The sequence below is a fragment of the Furipterus horrens genome, unplaced genomic scaffold, assembly GCF_987537825.1.
Source record: "Furipterus horrens unplaced genomic scaffold, mFurHor1.1.pri manual_scaffold_17, whole genome shotgun sequence".
NCBI lineage: Eukaryota > Metazoa > Chordata > Mammalia > Chiroptera > Furipteridae > Furipterus > Furipterus horrens.
The window spans coordinates 51,349,863-51,364,146 of record NW_028327187.1 but is presented as its reverse complement, the minus strand read 5'-3'; positions in this window follow the sequence as shown (position 1 = coordinate 51,364,146).

The following is a 14,284-nucleotide window of genomic DNA, read 5'->3' as shown; positions in this document are numbered from 1 at the left end:
TTACTTTGAATATTTCTTGCCAGTCCATTCTTGCCTGCAGGGTCTCCCTTGAGAAGTCAGCTGATAGTCTAATTGGGACCCCTTTGTACATGATTCTTTTCTTCTCTCTTGCTGCTTTTAAGATTCTCTCTTTATCTTTAACTTTTGACATTTTGATTATAATGTGTCTTGTAGTGGTTCTCCCTGGGTCCAGTTTTTTTGGAATTATCTGTGCTTCCTGGACCTGTAAGTCTATTTCCTTCCCGAAGTTTGGGAAGTTCTGCTTTATTATATTTTCACTTAATTTTTCAATTTCTAGTTCATCTTCTTTGCCCTCTGGCAAACCAATGATTCTTATGTTGGGCCTTTTATAGCTATCCCAGAGGTTTCTGATCCTCTCATCATTTTCCTTGCTTCCCGTTTTTTCTCTCTGCACTGGTTGACTGTTTGTTCCTTCTCTGTGTTCTGGTTTGTTGATTTGAACTCTGGATTTTATTTCCTCACCTCTGTCTCATATGTGGTTTTGTTCCTTTCAGTATGAGTGTTTTTCAATTCTTTCTCATCTTTTTCCAGATCTTTTGTTAATTCTGTAAGCCACCTGATAACAATGGCCCTGAACTGAGCCTCTGACAGGTTTCTTATTTGTTCATCTGTCAGATTCTTCATCTGTTGCCTGGCGAGCTGCGCCACCGGGATTTCTATAGTTGTCTGCCTCATTTTGACAGATGCGTTTTCCTTTCTTGGGCCGGCTATAGGGGGCAGTGCCTGTGTACTCGTCACAACCCAGTGACCGGCGCCGATCCGCAACCTTTCTCGCCGGTGCTTTGTCGTCACTGCCCAGCAAACAGTGGCGATCCGCAACCTGTTTCGCAGCCCTGTGGCGTTTTGTGTGGGGGCGGGGGTCCAAGATGGATTCACACAGTTATTCCGCTAGGAGACCGGGATCCGTCCTCCCGCCCCCTGGGCCTCACTGTTCAAGGCGATGTGGTGGCTGCTTCTCCCAGCGTTGGGGTCGCGAGCCTCCGGGGTTTGACTGCAGCCGGGATTGTCCTCCCTGCCACTGGGATTGTTCTCCCTGCCGCTGTCCCTGGTGCGACCACAAACAGCACCACCCACTTTCGCTCTTCCTACCTGCCCAAAGAGCGCCGTTGGTTTATAACTTCATACGTTGGGCTTTCGTGTAGTTTTATTTTCTGGAATTTCTAGTTATCTTTTGTTTTGAAGTAGTTGTATTCCTCTCTAGTTGTAGAGGGTTGCTGAGCATGTCCGACTAAGCCTCCATCGTGGCCGGAAGTCTGAACCTCTTCTAAGAAGGAAGAGATCCAGTGATTTTGCAGTGGATCATAATCAGAGCATGGCACCCAATATGTGAGTTGTGTTATAAACTTATATCTACCTGATATCAATAACAGTTGTGTCTCTAGCCAAATTATGTTTACATTGGCTACAGCTTTTAAACCTGCAGAGGAATAATGCAAATGACAATTGTGTGTGATGCTTAGGGAAAAATGTTTTAATTTAAAATTTGAAAGTAATTATGCTGAAAGTAAGAGCCTCAAGCCAGAACTCATCTTAAAAATGCTGATGGAGATTGGCTCATAATTCAGGCAATATTATAAAATCTTTGTTCTGTTGTTTGCAGTTTTTTCTACCTTCCTTTTCCATATTTCTAAGCCTAATGCTCAGTTTGTTCATCTATAAATCATGATTAATAGACAAGGTTATTAAGTTTTATCTTTTGGTGTGGCTGTTCCCTATAATACTAAAAAAAAAAAAAAGTTGTCCTATCAACCTCTAGGGTAGCTGACTGTTGTTATAAAATCTAAGGGACAACTTGCCCTACCCATGTGTTTCTCAGTAAAAGATCAGTCTCAGATTTAAGCTATTAATTATAGAAGTTTCTTATATATTTGTAATGCATTATTATTGGAAGTCACATTCTATGCATATTATGTCTTATTTCCACTCTGGGCCTTTGATCTCTTATCACAATAAGCAAAAGGAGTCATCACGGATTAAATGGTTTCTATATCATAAAAAATATTTAGGGGGAGAAACAAGATGGCGGAGGAGTAAGTGAAAGCTACACTAACTTCCTCCCAGAACTAGTCTGGATTTAAAACGTAATTTTGGAGAAATCGTCTGGAATAACCAACCGAACACCAGCTGGAGAGAAGTCTTATAACCACGGAGAGACAGAAAAGGCCGCTACATCACAACGTGACCGGTAGGGAGTGTGGAGACGCAGAAAGGCTGGCTGGGCTCACACGGGTGGCAGCTGAAGGGACTGAGAAACAGATCAGCAGCTGGGGATTCCCCCTGAGAAGGGCAGGGTCCAAACCGCCAGCTGGGCTTCCCAGCCTACAGCAACAAAGTGGAAAGTAAAATAGTATCCAGCTGAGAAAAGCGAAAAGCCACAGGGTTTCTTGCTAGCCGGAGAGAAACAGCTGGAGAAAAAGAGCTCTTAAGCGGATCACATACAAAAATATTTTGGCCCCCACTTACCCTGGACTCAAGCAAAGGAAAGGCAGAGAGGACTAGAGACTCTTGGGGAGAGTTTGGTGTGGTGGCTTTGTGGGGAGAGCTGGGGAAGCAGCCAGCCGGGTCCCAGTGCTGACTCATTCCCACACTGCAGGCAGACCATTCCCAGCCAAGTGGCGTCAGCCTGAGGGGAAGCAAAGGCCCTGCCTACAGGAATTAAGCTGCCACGCCCACGGTCCTTAAGCCTGACAGCTAATCACAGATTGAATAGATTAACAAGAAGCCAGACAAAGGCAATAGATCCCTGAAAGTCTCCAACAGGCTGACTAGGCCCAGACTGGTACAGGATCTGACGCCACCAGGGGCAGATCCAGGAAGTGCAGATCATTCTAAGAAGTACCAACAAACAATAGGAGTCACAAAAATGGGGAGACAGAGAAACAACCCCCCATCTAAAGGAAAGGTAGAGTCCCCAGAAAGAATGCTAAATGAAATAGAGGGGAGCCAACTATCAGATATGGAATTGAAAGCATGTATTATGGAGAAGCTCAATGAGCTCAGCGGAAACTACAAAGAACTCCAGAAAAACTACAGTGAACTCCAGAAGAACTCTAAGGAACTTACTGAGAATTATACCAGCATCAAAAAGGACATGGAAGCTATCAATAAGAGCCAGGAGGAAATGAAGAATACGATCTCTGAATTGAAGAACACAGCAGAAGGAACCAAAAGCAGGCTAGAGGAAGCAGAAGATCGGATCAGCGAGCTGGAGGACAATGTACACAAAAACTCCCAGACAATGCAACAAAATGAAAAAAGGATGAACAAGACTGAAGAGGTTCTAAGACAGCTGCAGGACAACATGAAACGTAATAATATCCGTATCATAGGAATTCCAGAAAGAGAAGAAGAAGAGCAAGGAATAGAAAACCTCTTTGAAAAAGTAATGAGAGAAAACTTCCCTATCATGAAGAGAGAAAGAATCATGCAAGTCCAGGAAGCACAGAGGGTCCCAATGAAGATGAACCCCAACAGGCCCACTTCAAGACACATCATAATTAAAATGCCAACATTCAAAGACAAAGAGAGAATCCTAAAAGCAGCAAGAGAGAAACAATTAACAACATACAAGGGAGCTACAATAAGGCTATCATCAGATTTCTCAGCAGAAACACTACAAGCCAGAAGGGAATGGCAAAATATATTCCAAGTAATGAAAAACAAAGGCCTACAACCAAGAATACTCTACCCAGCAAGACTCTCATTCAAAATGGAAGGTGAAATAAGGAGTTTCCAAGACAAAAGAAGGCTAAAAGAATACATCTCCACCAAACCAGTATTGCAAGAGATGCTAAAGGGTCTGCTTTAAGAAGAATGAAGAAACAGAGAGAGACAGAGAGGAACACGAGTACAAAGGGGGAAAATGACAATGAATAAGTACTGAAACAAAGAAGGAACTTCTACCATTTGCAACAACATGATTGGAACTAGAGAGAATTACGCTTAGCGAAATAAGCCAGGCAAGAAAAGAAAATTACCTTATGATATCACCTGTTAAAGGAAACTAATGAACAACACAAACAAATGAGCAAAATAGAACCAGAGGTATGTAAACGAGGAATAAACTAACAGTAACAAAGGGGGAGATGGGAGGGAGAGAAGTGGTAAGAAGGGGAAGGGTCTAGTCAAAGAACATGTATAAATGACCCATCGACATGGACAACTGGGTGGGGACTGAATGTGGGAGAAGGGAGGGACAGGGTGCAGAGAAGCAAGAGGGGGAAAAAAGTGAGACAACTGTAATGGAAAAACAAACAAACAGAAAAATTTTTAGTGGGGGGAAAAATAAAAATAAAAAGAATAGAAATGCAAGTTCAGTGAATATTAGAAGGACAAGGATTTTCCTTCACACTGTATATATTTTCTCCCTATCTGATCCCTCCAGAATTTGGCATTCTAAATAAGTAATGACCTAAGTTTCTTTGCATAAAACTAATAAGACCAGTTGTTAATAACGATTTTTTTGACTAAGACTTTGACTGGAATGTCATGCCTAAAGGAGACATGCTTGGGCTTTGGTTGTTACCAAAAAGCCCTGAGCAACTGGGACTGACCTTCAAAGGTAATAAAAGTCCATGAGATAAAAGGCCTGGTACCTTGGATGGATGAGCGGTCCACAGCAATCTTTCCAGGGAAGGAATGAAGGTTGTTTTCCTGAAAGATGGCTAGAAGGGACCTTAAGGCACAATGGAAAACCAGGAGGACCTGGAAAAGACAGGTGTTTACAGGCAAGGCTGAATGCCAGGTATGTGGCTCAGCTTCTGTGCCCTGAAGGGCAGACTGAAGGTCACCCTAAATGTTCCTTGCGTAAGTTCCAGCAAAGTAGAACTAAAGATCATAAGTGATCATTTGCTGCTCTTGTTGTGTTTATGCAAATGAACAGGATAAATTAAAAATGAACTTAATGCAGTCCCTTTAATGACAAGGAGGGTAATCTTAGTGAGAAAAATCAAGATTCAAGGAAAATCACAATGCCCAGTGGTAGACTATAAAGTAGTGCAACTAACCGTCTTTAAAGTTTCTTTTCATTTAAAATTTGTTTTCATTTGAAAGTTAAACTATGTCTGTGGCATTATCAAAGATGTTTAATTTAAAGGCAAGAAGAATGTCAAATGCCTTGCAACTGGATGTCTTTCCGATAAGACAATCCTACAGATCTATAAACTTGTGTGGGGGTTATGTTACATAAATTAACATGTGTTTTCTGTTTTCAAAGGGCATAAGCCTACGATCTCATTACCTGAGTGATTGTCTGTACGTATAGGCCTCACTTAATCCTGTCTGCATTGCTGCCTCCTGAGACTCAATGGTTTGGCTGAACTAAGTGGCTGGGTTGGTGAAGAACGGGGTGGTCTGTGGGCTTCACTTTAAAACTGGTTTCTCTTTTCTATCCTAATGGCTTGGACAGAAAGAGCCCAGAGGCCTGAGATGGGGGATACCTAAAATATTTCCCTCAGTCCAAACTAAGTATAATGGGCAAAAGTGTTTTGGACAGGTGAGATGTACCTGGCATACCTTCCTCCAAAGAAACCCTTCTTTTCCCTAATGTGGGACATTGAAAAATTAATACCTGTCTTTTGTCATCTAGTGGTTACGGATTGAATGATGTCCTTTAACCCTGTTGCCCCCAGAATACAACAAGGATGCCAGCCTGTTAAACCAAGCATGCCGTTGTCCAGAGACAGCCAACCAACCTGGAGTCTGCACGATCCTTCCCCTTGTGGGAAGGCTACCCTCCCCTCCACACCCCCACTCTTATTTGGGATTTCTTGACCCAAGGGTAGGTAGGACGATGACCATGCTCAGCTTGAAGCAGCTAGAGGAGCTCGAGACCTTCGTCCATTGTCCTTTATAAGATTGTAAAGGGTCTCAAGTCTGAGAGGGAGGGATTGTTTTTTTTATTGTTAAAATATTTAACTAATTAATTAATTATTTAAAAAAAAAAGAAGAAGAATATATGAAAGGGTGAGCCATAGGCATGGACTTGGGGAGGGGATTGTCGGGGAAGGGGGGTGCTGGGCGGAGGGGAGCAAAGGGGAAAAAATTGGAACTATTGTAACAATATAATCAATAAAATATACTTTAAAAAAATAAATGTAAGCAGGAGTTTCTTTATTCATCATTGCAGTATATAACTAAATTACTGAGTTAATTGGATTTAGATAAGTAATTGTAGGTTAAAGCAATAGCACACTGTGGATCTTGCCAAGAGTGTTTCTCACAAAGCAAATACAAATTGTTAGTATTTTATGGTTCATTTCTCAACATTTATTTTCTCCATAAAAGCCTACTTTGGAATGAAAAATGAAAAGGGGGTGAAATTCTTCTTCTCCACTCCTGATATTTCCTATCATGTGGAGGAATGGCCATCACTATAATATACTTGGCCTCACTGCACCTCTCTCATTTTCTCCATGAGAAATGGAGTAATATGGCTAATGAGTTTGGGAGCAAAAATTGGATTTGAATAGCTTCCCTGCTTCTTCTTGGAAATGAGCATCATCCTCTTTTGTTTTTCTTTTTTATCTAATAAGGAAAGCACTCTCCACAAACCTCATGGGGAGATGTCTGAGCCTATAAACTATTGCCTATGTCTGGTTGGATAGCTCTGTAAATTTTGGAGTTCAGTATCAGGAAAGTCTCTTGATCAATATTATAATCTGGATCTTCCAGATTATTCCATATTAGTAATAAAGACTTATTGTTTTGTCTTATTTCACAATAAATTCACACGTGATCTTAGCCAAAAGGCTGAGAGATGATCACACAATAGATTCAGAATTCAGGTGGGGAAAGGGTTACTTTTCTAAAATGCCAATACCAATCTCCATCATCTACCTACTGAGTCATTCTTTCTAGTATTACTTATTCTCCCATTCCCCTGTCAATTCATCTGTTCCATTCTCTTTCTACCTACTTTCCCATCAAGCAATATACCATCTGAAACAACTAAGTGTATGGCCATACCACCCTGAATGTACCTGATCTTGTCTGAAAGAACTGCAGTTATCACTGCTTACCAGTAAGTGGTATAGGAAGAAACTCAACATCCTAAAAGCTAAATTTAAAAAATCAATAATGAAATTGAAGCTGGGTTTTCCCTAGGACACTCTGAACTCAAAATTGTCCAGATACTCTTGCCCAAGGGGATAGGTAGTGAAGGAGAAGTCATTTCCTTTGTAAGCACTAAGATTGTTTGAGACTTTTATACAAAAATGTTACAAAATCTTCAATTATCTTCAATGTAAAGTAGTTGGACTACTTTTCACTTCCAACATATTTCTTTGTAACTTTATTTCCTCATAGAATGTTACCTCCAATGTACATTGAAATATTATTTTACTATAAGCCAGCTTAAGAATATGAGAAGAGGTTGGGTGGAAACTATGGTGCAATTTCCTTCATGAGTTTCTTGTCTGGATGGTTCTGCGTTCATGCCATCCTACAAAATGCCACGATGGAAGGGTACATATATGCAAGTTGTCCAGACCAGTGGATGCAACCTGGCCAAAGTGTCATCCTCGTGTTGCCATGAATTTCAGGAGTGGCAGAAAGCAGGTATACTGTGACAGCTTTGGATATGAACATTCAAATACAACAAACATTCATTTTAGTCCTAGCATATGCACGACAATACTAAATATAGTGGGGAATATGAAGATGCTACCCACTTTAGTGGTGGTGTATTCAATCACATAGTCCTGAAATTTTCTTAAGTTATCCCAGATTTTAGAGTGTTCACCAGGGATGTCACAAATGCCAGACATTCACAAAGTATGCTGAGATCTTCAGGACCTAGGATTTCAGTCCTGGGTCATATAGCATGAGGTATACCCTCTGACTGTGGGAGATAGGCAGGCATTATTTGAAAGACTTTGACGATCCCGTGTGGAGACCTGCCCCCAAATGGGAACTTGGGACTTAACCAGCAGGTTTCTTATCTTTCATGCTTGCTCTAAATCCCACCCTCTGGGGGATTTTAAAGGTAGAATAGAAATATAAAGTGGCTTTTAAGAAAAAGGGAACCTGCTCTGTTTTTCTCTGTATAGCCTCAAATCCTTGTAAGTAGAAAGTGGAAAACAGAATGATTAAGTAAGAGGAAATACTTTTGACCTTATGTAAAATACCTGGACATTTCAACCCTGTATTGACCTGCATTTCCCTTTCACTCCCTACCATTTGGGAAAGGGCTGCATGTTTTCCTTATGCATTTCTGTGTGTGGAAAGTAGATAAAAACCCTGGCTAATAAAGAAACGAGGGTGATTTTCCTCAGAGAAAACTCCCTCCCTTTCTTCCTCAGATGATGAATGTTTCAGCAGTTTCTTCATCCACTCTGAGGGACCCAGAGTCTTTTACAGGTGGCGCGCCAACATAGGGCAGAGAACTCTCTGAAGTGCCACCGGCTATGAGCCAAGGACTGTGGACAGCACGCCTAGACAGAGGGAAAAATTGGCCAAACCATCCTGAACAGAGGGAGAGCAGTACCATCTTCTTTGGTAAGGTTGCCTGTGTGCTTAGTTAAAGGAAAGGAGCTTTCTTCTCTTTTCTAAAATTTCTTCTTTTTTTCTAGAAATTTCTCAGCTGTTCTGTTACTTTCTATATACTCACATTCATTTTCACTCTCTCTTCTCTCAAAAAAATTGCCACAACACTGCAGGCATAGGACAAGTAGTGAACATGCCCACTGGTGGTACTCGCCAATATACAAGTCTCCCATGACAGGATAAGCTGGAATGTGGACCAGGACAAAAACACTAGGTTTCCCACCAGCCAGAAAATAAAGTCCACGCAATGTTAGACACACTGTAAAACAATCACAGCCCCATCCCCGTGGCGTTTCCCAACTTAGGATTTATATATAAGAGAGAGAGAGTGAGAGCTAAGTACCTTTCTTTCATAAAAATTGTTTTTATTTTCTTTCTATCATGGGGACGGATCTTTTATAAAGAACAGGATGTTTATTTCCACTGGCTCTCTCAGTTCCTAAAAGCTGCAGGATGTCAGGTGGAAAAAAAAGAATTTACTTAGCCTATTATGAGCAGTAAATCTGCACTGCCCCTGGTTCCCAGATAAAGGATCATATGATTTAGAGATTTGGGAAAGAGTAGGACAGAAACTTAAATGTCTTCAGGAAAACGGGATCCCCATAGCTCATCAGAATTTAGTTACTTGGGGTGTAGTTCATACAGCTTTAACTTCCATACATATTCATTCAGTAAAAACTAATAGCAAAGTAAGCAGGGAGGAAATTTTCAGTTTGGAGGATGATCCCACTGTCTCAAATATTCAGGAGAAGGAAAAGGAGAGATTAAATACCTATGATGAGAACTTTTCCAAGAAAGCATTAAATCTGCCACCCACAGGGGTGATGGAAGCTAGGACCACCCTGCCCATGGTGCCTCTCCCACCCTGGGACAAAGAACCCGAAAGCTGGCCAGCTCCAGCGCCAGCGCCAAGCCCGCTGCCGCTTGTTAATGAAACCCCCATGGCTATGCACAGCTGCTGCGGGAAGTGGCAAAAGCCGGCAATTGGAAGGCTATATCAGCTTTTCCCGCAATTGTAAAGCAAGGCCAGAGAGGACAAGGAACTTATGAATCCTTACCTTTTGAAATATTCAAAGAACTAAGAAAGAGTGTTCAAGAGAACGGATTCCAGTCCCCTTTTACATAAGGAATAATTGAGGCAATAACAGAGGGATGCACTATGATTCCTTGTGACTGGAAGAGCTTAGTTAGAATCGTTCTCACTCCAGCTCAATACACAATTTGGCTCACTGAGTATACTGACTGCTGCTGTCACCAAGCAGCAGTAAACGCATACCACAAAATTCCTATTGCATTTGAAATGCTCACTGGCACTGGCGCATATGATACAGCCAATGTGCAAGCTGCTTTATATCCCCAGGCTTTTGCCCAGTGCTCAGCAATCGCCTTGAAGGCATAGAGGCAAGTCCAAGAATCGAACATCTGTGGTCCCAACTCATGTGTTAACATTCATCAAGGGGCCACAAAAGCGTATATGGATTTTATAGATAGATTGCAACAAGGAACCCAAGGGCAGGTAGAAAGCCAGGAGGCGGCTCTGACCTTATTGCTTCAGCTAGCTTATGAAAATGCTAATAATGATTGTAAAAAGGCACTAACCCTAGTAAAGTCTACTTTTACTGACATAGGGCAATATTTAAAAGCATGCCAAAATATATGGACTGAGGAGCACAAGGCTACTTGCTAGCTGCTGCCATTTCTACAAACCAAAAATGTTTTTGGTGCAGCAAGCCCAGCCACATACAGCGAGAATGCTGTTCTGCGCCTAAGAATTCAGAAAAACCAAAAGCTTCTAATCAGCTGCGCCCTCACTGATGAAAAGGCAGGCATTGGGCCAATCAGTGCTGATCAAAATTCGATAAAGGCGGCAACCCCTTACAACAGCAAGGACACGGACAGTGGGGCGCAAGCTCTGGTGCCCTAGCCCACAACAGGAGCTCTGAAGAAACAGGCAACCAGTTATTTTGGACTCAGGGAGGTGCTGAGTCACAGAACTCAGCGCTGCAGCAGAGGGAAGTGCAGGAATGGACCTGGTCTCCACCCAGTAATTAATCTTAATGGAATACTATGTAGCAGAAAGAAAGAAGGAACTCCTGCTATTTGCGACAACATGGATGGAACTAGAGAGAATTGTGCTTAGTGAAATAAGCCAGGCAAAGAAAGCAAAATACCATATGATATCACCTAATACAGGAAACTAAAGAGCAACGCAAACAAACGAACTAAATAGGACAAAGAGTAGAATAGTAGTCAGTAGGGGGGAGGAGGGAGGGAGAGAAGGGGGATAAGTAAGGGAAGGGTTTAGTCAAGGAACGTGTATAAATGACCCATGGATACGGACAGCGGGGAGGGATATGATTGTGGGAAAAGGGATGGGCTGGGTGGGGGGAGCAATGGTTGGAAAATGGGACAACTGTAATTGAGAAACCAAAAAATAAAAGAAAGAAAAAAAATTAATAAAAAATTCTCAATTAAAAAAAAAAAAAGAAAGGATCAAATTTCCCTGGATCCTACAGTGGTATGGGGGCTGTTGCCTAAAAGCACAGTAGGACTAATTATAGGAAAATCCAGTGTTACTACTAAAGGAATTTTAGTTCAACCAAGTATTATTGATTCAGACTATGAAGGAAAAATTGAAATAATGCTGCAGGCTTCAGAATATCATGTTCTTCCTCTAGGCACCCGTATAGCGCAGCTCCTTCTCATCCCCCTTATAGTACCCAAAACCCAGAATGCTGTACAGGGAAGAGGGGAATGTTGGAAGTTCAACTGATCAATCTGTCTGTTGGACAACCTCTATTCAATTAAATAAACCTATAACTGAGGTTAAAATTAAAGGTAAAGCCTTCACCAGACTATTAGATACTGGAGCTGATGTTTCAGTGATCTCTAACCAATTCTGGCCCTCAGAATGGCCCCTAATAGAGTCTGATACTCCTCTAACAGGCATAGGATGTCTCCCTCAGCCAAAGAGAAGTGTTATGGCCCAGACAGCCAAGAGGGGAATATTCAACCTTACGTCCTCCTGACTCCATTAAATATATGGGGAAGAGACCTTCTTACTCAATGGAAAATGAAAGTTACCCTGCCACATTTTCCCTAATGGCCACTGTCCTAGTATCTCCTCTATCTCTCGCCTGGCTTAAAGATTCATCTAGACCAGGCACTAATTAAGGGGTCTCTTGATCCTCAATTACTCAATCTGTTTTTGTCTTTGCAAAACCTATTGGATAAAGGGGAGTACTGTTTGTTTATCACCCATATTTGCTCCCATACAGGCCTTCCTGGCCCTATGGCAGAAGGCAACTGCTGAACTGATGCCTTAGTAAACATCATAACTACCTTTTAAAAGGCAGTTGCCTTGCATCAGTTTTATCATCAAAATAGTCATGTGCTTCACCAAGAATTTAGCCTTCCATGCTCCCAGGCTAAGCAAATTATTAGAGAATGTGCAGACTGTCAGGTCGTGGGCAAGACACCCTCCTCCACAGGTGTAAACCCTCAGGGACTAGCCCCACGAATAATTTGGCAGACAGACATCATTCATTACCCTCCTTTTGGAAAACTTAAATATATTCATGTTTCAACACACCTGTTCTGGAGCATTACACGCCACTGCTCTTTCCGGAGAGTCAGCAAAACATATTCAGACACACTGGCTCGAGGCATTTATCTACTTAGGATGTCTGCAACAAATAAAAACTGATAATGGACCAGGTTATGTAGCTCGCTCCATCCAGGAATTTCTACAAAGATGGGATATTAAACATAAAATAAGCATTCCTTATAATCCTACAGGCCAGGCCATTGTTGAAAGAGCCAACCATCCTTTCAAAATTTTTCTCAAAAAACAAAGAAGGGGGAGTATGTAGTCCTCTCCCTTGTTAACAGTGTATGCTTATAATTTTTTAAGCTGTGATGACTCTCTTACTTCAGCTATTGAACGGCATTTTTGCCACCATGGACCAGAGAATAAGGGAACTTGTCCCCTAGTGTTATACCGGGACCCTCAAGGAGAAGGAACTTGGGAAGGCCCAGTTGATTTACTGACATGGGGAAGAGGGTATGCATGTGTTTCTACCCCAACAGGTCCTTTGTGGCTTCCTACAAAGCGAGTAAAGCCATTCCATGGGTGACGAACATCCGCTGTTCTGGTGGGACCATCCCAGGACAAACAGACCAGGCACCTGAAGAATGTGATGAAACAACTAAACAAGATGTCAATGAATGAGTGACACCTCTGGTGCCGAAGCCATTGGAGGCATGATGCAAAAAAGAAAGCAGAAAATCTTTCCCTTGGAATAACTTGGGAAAAGTTAACAACCCTCAACAAAGAGGCTGAAAAGGTTCTCCAAAACAGAGTCAGAGGACACCTCAGAGAATAGACTCCTGGCCTATATGGCCATAATATCCTCTAATTAGGCTAAAGTATTCCTTATAATTTCCCTACTGACTTGCTTTGGAGGCTTAGGCCTAGCCTCAGAGCCCCAGCATATATATTGGGGTCATGTTCTGGACCCACCTACCTTTAAACTTCAAACCAGGTGGCACTCAGAGCCCCCACTGTCCTCTAATGACACTAAATGGACAGGGGGGACATGGCTCCCACCTGATGGGCCTCTGGAGGAAGAACGACGTTGGCTACATGCTCTGGAAGGCACCACTTTTCTAACAGAACAATTACCCACCTGTTTTTCTATCCTAACTAATACCGTTATGTTTACCCCTTAAATTTCCATGGTATGCTTACACAATTGTCAAAGCAGTCTCCTCTCCTTCACTGTCTACTGACTTCTTTCTAATAGATTCAGTTGAAATTAACCTGACTCAAAATGGAAACAGCAATAACCCTCCTGATATTCCCCTTTGTCAGACCAAGGTTCAAATTCCCACCACGGTGGCTTGGACTTTGTGTTGAGGCAATGAGCCTTCATTTAAACAAATCACCCATACCCCATTAGTAGCACAAGACTGGGGTGCAGGATGGGCCATGTATACCAGTAATGGTCCAGCAAAACCTAATGAAAAATACCACAACCTTCATTGGCGTAGAGGAGGTTTGGGAGCTCCAATCATTAGAATTGTTGCTCCATAACATACCAGCCCTTGGCACAGTAATTTGTGGTATATTGGCCTTCTGTTCATTGAACATCTTAGAGGCCATGCCCATTATGAAGCGAAAGGGCCATATATGTCCTATACTCTTCATATTACTAATAATTCCTAGGTCACCATTTTTACTTCTCACTTATATCTCTTTTTAGCCACTCCAGGACTGTCTCAACTGACTTATCACACTATTTCCAACTTAAATAATCTTACTCTCTCAATAGGTTCCATTTATGCCAGCTGCCTTACTCTCAGCAATGTTACGCAGCTCAATTTAACCACTGTTTTTATAATCCATAGACAGGCCGAGTTGTGGCTACCAGTTAATGTCACCAGAGAGTGGGAGGACCCATGAGTACTCACATCTGTTAACCATGCACTTTCCCTGGTGCAAGTGCGATGATTTCTATGTTTTCTCATCATATGCATTGTTTCTGCTATTGCCATTGCAGTAACAGCTGCCACTGCTACCATTGCCCTGATGGAGTCCATTCAAACAGCTCATGCAGTAGACATTCTCCTCACTAACTCCACACAGGAAATGCTCCAACAAACATGGATTGACCAGGAAATCCTTGCCTGGCTTTCAGCCGTGGAGTCTGCAATAATA